We start from the raw sequence: 6000 nt of genomic DNA on the forward strand, positions 1-6000 counted from the left end.
ACGTTGTTGGAAACGAAATCCTCGAAAAAAAAATGGCTATATACATGCATTTATCCTACAGGCAGCATTGGAGTGGCTGTTAATGGGAAAAGCTGTGTCTTCAAGTAATTTTCCACAATTTAGTGTAAAATATTCCCTGACACTAACAAGGAAAATAGGAAAACTGTGTATTGACACATATTAGGACTTTTTATGCCTACACATATTTATGACTTGATGTTATGTGGGGGGAGGGGGAAGGGAAGAAAAGAAGGATCCTTTTTTGGCCCTAAAGGTGATGCGGTATATTGGTGGACTGATCTGTCACAATAGGAAGGGTATGCGATTAGTGCTTTGTCACAGTTCCCAAGATGATAAATTCTTGATCTTATCTAGGCTGTCTGAGAGAGAAGCTGAGTGGAGGTAAAACACTTCCTGCTGGGAAAGAAGATAAGAGGGTGAGTGATACAATCCATTATTTTTGACCAAAAGTACATTTTACAAGGATGGGTGTTTCCAATTTTTTTTTGAGTTGACTGTGTAACTTGATTTCAGTGAATTAGCCTAATAGGAGGTGTTCTCAATTGGGTTTGCTCTCTGAAGCTGAAGTCTGGACCATCAGAAACCTGAAAATAGTCGGATGATATTATCCAAAGCCAAAATTGAAGGCCCAAACACTCATCCTTAAATGTTTCTGCAGCCAATCTATTGCAATTTGAAAGACATCTTGCTTTCATAATCATCTTATAAATTTAAATGCTAAAATGTTGTCAATGTTGTAACATTTTTGTTTATTTGGGTTGGGGGGGGTGGAGGGAGAGAACACTGCTATTGCTACTTCCTTTAGTATGAGTAAATCAGACATTATGTCACCTCTGCTCTCCAGGGAAAATTGAATTTCAGTTAGACTGCTACTGATGACCTCCCATACCATATATTGCTAATTACCTACACTTACCAGTTTCTCTCTATTGTTATACACTCCATTGATCCTGGAAGGTATTAACATTCCTTGAATTGTGTTTGATCTCATTTTATGGAGGAATTGAATGCCACACATTAGGTTAGGCCTTTGGCTGATTATTTGTGACTCTGTTTAATCATGGACATTGTTTAACACATTGATGTTAAATACCAGACTATGTTAAACAACCAAAGAGATTATTTGTTTACTATGCACGCTTGTATGTTTTCTACTAGTGATGATTTAGCAACTATAATACAATGATTTAAATCACTTATAATTTAGAAAAAAAAGAAATGAAGAAAAATTTTATATAGCATAGGCAAAACATGGCATTGAACAGACCATGAGCTGAGGTCTGATCGTACAAAAGTCAGAGAATTTGGTGGACAGAGGTTAGCAAAGATACTTAGCAAAGATACTTAGCAAAGATATAGGTGTTTCAATTATTTTACTTATTTGTTCGAGAATCATGTGTTGTCTAGTTATCTCAATGCTGTCTTTGTGGCCTCTTAGCAAAACAGTTGATAAGCCTGTCTTCCTTTGTGTTCACAACTCAAGTGCTTGAGGCAAGTTAGCTATTAGCTAATGAATGTATTACAAACAATTTTTGTTAGCATTAGTAGAAGAACAAATCTGCTTAATCTGCCTGATGAGGCTGTTCATTTGTTTTAGTGTTTTTTGTTTTAATATTAAACATACTATCTGCTTCCTGGTGCCATAATTAAAAATAATATGAATAATTAATAGCTCAATTGATACAACTACTGCTGCAATCTTTTATTGAGAAATTTGCATTTGTTTTGAATTTGTGACTGAATGAATGTTCCTATAATGTTTCCAGGGTAAAAGATGCAGAGTTATTTACTTTGGGCTAAAGCTTTGTATATAGTGATAAAAGGAAGCCAGCTTAATCAAATCTAAACTCTAGGTGCTTTTATATTGCTCTAATGGCACTGAGTTTTCCAAACACAGGTTTTGCACAGCTGGTTGTAAGCCATATATAAAATCGCAAGGATCTGCTAAGACCCAGAAGACCTGCTAAAAATGTGTCTTCCCGGCAGCCAGTCTTAATGAGTCCCAACAATTTAGCATGTGGCTTGCAGCCGGTTCTGCAAGGCACATACTTGGGGAACCTAGTGCAAAGAACCTGCGCCCAGCAATCTAAAAGAGCCTTGTGTTTGTCGCTGCAGCCAATTGGTTAGGTTTTGCTGGGTCTCATTCTGGTTCGTATATGCAGCCAAAAGAATGATCCAAATTCATCACTCCTGCACTGGCTTGTAATATTAAAAATATGTGTATGCATTTGTTACATAATTTATATTTATGCAGTTTTTAAAAACAAGGGAGTATAGCCTAGTGGTTAGGGTTATGGACCAGCAACACAGAGATTGAATTCAAATTCCACCATAGCAAGGTATGAATTTGAATTTTAAAAATCTGATTATTTGTGGACTAGCACCAGAAAAAATTACCATGAAAGCTGACGGACAGTCATAAAAACAGGCCTACACGTGACTCCAGTCCCACAATATGTAGTTGACTCTTAAAGCCTTCTGAAGTGGCCTAGTAAGTCACTTAGTTGGAAAACAACTGATACAAAACAGAACAATAAAAGAAATATCGCATCAGATTAAGATAAGATTTAGGCAATTCCAGTCCAGTTGACCCTGCAAAATTCTTTTTACCAATATCTGGGGACAGCCTGACATAGTCGTGCTCACAGAGTCATTCATCCCTGGGTATGTCCTGAGGTGGGGGTACAGTGGTGTAGAGTAGGGAGGGCACAGCCCTGGAAGTCCTCTATGTTGACTTTGGACTCCATGAAATCTCATTGCTTCTGGTCATATAAGGCCGAGGAAACATCCTGCTGATCAGCACCTGCTGCCCCCTCCCCTTCAACTGATGAATCAGTGTTCCTCCATGTCACACATCACTTGGAGGAAGCACTGAGGGAGGCAAGGGCACAAAATGCACTCTGGGTGGGGGAGGACAATGTTTACCACCTAGTGGCTTGGTAGTACCTCAACTGACTGAGTTGTCTGACTCTTGATATAGTTGCCAGACTGTGCCTGTGTCAGGGGTGAGGGAACCAACTCATGGAAATAACCTGCTTGATTCGTCCTCACTGACCTACCTGTCATAGACACATCTGTCTATGGTAGCATTGGTAGGAACGACCATCACACAGTCCTTGTGAAGTGGCACTACCACCATGCGAAGTGGGACAGGCTAAAGGCAGATCTTGCAGCCAAAAACTGGGTATCCAAGAGGCGCTGTGAGCCATCAGCAGCAGCAGAATTGTATACCACACAATTTGTGACCTCATAGGCCGGAAATCCCGCACTCCTCCATCTCCATCAAGCTGGAGATCAATCCTGGTTTAATTGGGAGTAGAGAGGGCATACTAGCAGCAGTACCAGGCATGCCTTAGAATGAGGTACCAACCTAGTCTAGCTACAGCACAGGGCTACCTGCATGCTAAACACAAAAAGCAGCAGATTCTAAGCAGGACTAAGTTGTTACACAACTAATTGATCATCGCAAAGCTCTGTAGATCTATCACACTTAGTCGAGAATAGTGGTGGATAATCAGGCAAATAATGGGTGAAGGAGGCTCTTTGAATATCCCCAGTCTCAGCTACAGTGGAGCCCAATGAGAGACAAGGCTGAAGTGTTTGCAAGTAATCTTTAGCCAAATTGCCAAGTAGACTATCCTGCTCAGTCTCCTCCCCAGGTCCCCAACATCATAGATGGTAATGTCCAACCATTTTGACATTAACACATACATACCAGCTGTCAGCATTTTACACATCAACATGTCAGTGTTCTATAAAAAAAATCCTCGTTTTTCACTGGGTTTGGAGGTTGTCAGTTTCAATGAATCAGGTTGATTTGATGGTGGGACTGAAGGTTGTTTGAATCAATAAATCAATCAGATGTTCATGTTTTACACTGTTCGTTGTGCAGGAACTTGAGGTAGAAATGTTTTCAGTTGAACTATTGGTTTCTGAGAATTGTGATTACAGGTGTATTTATTTAGTGTTTGTCCCTATACATAACAAGTAAGCTACTAAATGCAGCTTTTAAAAAGTTTCCATTTACCTCAAAGGAACTTTCGAAACCATGTTCAACAGTTGTTATATGTGAAGCTTTATTCAAGACTAGTTGCAAATACGTACTTAATCTAAGGAGGTTGTTCCTGCTGAGAATGAATTAACTGGCTTCATTTGAGCATTCCTGTGACTAAATTTACAGAATTGAAAGTGTTTGAAAATGAAATAGAGAGTGAGGTGGTAATGTTGATGAGTTTTACATACTTTAAAGATCTACGATAAGATACCCATATATGGATTTCACTACACTGTCAGCCTTGACTCAGTTGGTAGCGCTCTTGCCTGTGAGTCAGAAGGTTATGGGTTCAAGTCTCACACCAGAGACTTGAGCACAAAATCTGGGCTGACACTCCACTGCAATACTGAGGGAGTGCTGCACTGTTCGAGGTGCTGTCTTTAAGATGAGAGGTTAAACCGAGGCACCGTCTGCCCTCTCAGGTGGACCCAAAAGATCCCATGGCACTATTTGAAGAAGATCAGGGTAGTTCTCCCTGGTATCTGAGCCAATATTTATCCCTCAACCAACATCACCAAGCAGATTATCTGGTCATTTTCACTTCTGTGTGCAATTTGGCTGCATTTCCTACATTACGGCAGTGACTACACTTCAAAAGTACTTTATTGGCTGTAAAGCCCCTTGGGACGTCCTGAGGTCATGAAAGGTGCTATATAAATGCAAGTCATTCTTTCTTTTTACTATGATGTATGATATAGACAATTGGTTTGTTTGGGAGTGCGCTGTAGTGTCCAGCTATCATACTGTACTTGCTGACCTACACTCCCTTGTGGTCATCCAACATTTCCCCACATTACAATGGTGACCACACTTCAGAAGTAATTCATTGGCTATGAAATGCTGTGAAGGGATGGTCTGAGGTTGTGTAAGATGTTATATAAATGCAATTTCTTTCTATCTTTACATGCTGTCCCTTAGCAGCTAACATGCTAACCCAAAGACATGGGGTCAGCTTCAAAATATATGCTGATTACACCCAGTTCTGTCTCTCCACCACTGCATCAGGTCACAGGCTGGCTCTTGGGCGGCAAGGGCTCTCCCCTTCAGACATAGCTCATGACACCATTTAGGAACCCAGGCACAGCTGCATGAGCTGGCCTACGAGAGCCAGGCTGCCACTAGAAACGTCATCGCAGACAGTCGGCGTGCTCCAGCAATGCTTCCGCTGCCTGGACCATTTAGGAGGAGTTTTGCGGTACAGCCCTAACCATATATCCATATTTGTGATTATCTGCTGCATGCTGCATAACTTTGCCACAATGAAGGACCAACCCTTATCACCACCTAGGCAGCAAGAAGTGCAGGAAGAAGAAAAGGAGAAAGAGCAGGAGCAACATCAACCACCAGTGCCCCAGCTGCCAGAGCTCTCAAAGAGCAACCCATTCACGAGTGCTTCACATGAACCATCCATTCCATCACCAATACACCAACAGACCCGCAGTCCTTATCACCACCGTCCTTACTAGCACCATCCGATTGCCTTCCTTCAGTTCAACCTTGTGCATCTTGCCCTTACTTCACTAAAATATTAACACCAACACCAAATCCAGCACAACTCAATTTCATCTTTGTATAATGTTCAACAGGAAAAATTAAGAATCAATCTTGTGCAAGCCATTAATGCTTATCTTGTGTCCTCGTTTACCTATCCTAATGCTCCTACAAAGTTTTTTTCCAAATGGCTACAGCTTGGGAGGTGCAAGACTGCTGAGCTTTCATTGAGTTCACTTCTGACGTGGTAGGCAACATCAAGCAGCTGTGGGCCTTGTGGGCCCAGCTACATACGGCAGCATCTCAGGAGGGCAGTCCGGCCCAGCTAGCTGTATGGCATTAACAAGAGCGCTGGTAGTGTGGGTAGCGGGGAATGAGCATGCTGTCATCCTGAGAGAGGAGAGCTGGTACCTCTTCCATGGAACCAAGGCCAC

This window comes from Heptranchias perlo, chromosome 10 (genome assembly GCF_035084215.1).
Source record: "Heptranchias perlo isolate sHepPer1 chromosome 10, sHepPer1.hap1, whole genome shotgun sequence".
Lineage (NCBI taxonomy): Eukaryota > Metazoa > Chordata > Chondrichthyes > Hexanchiformes > Hexanchidae > Heptranchias > Heptranchias perlo.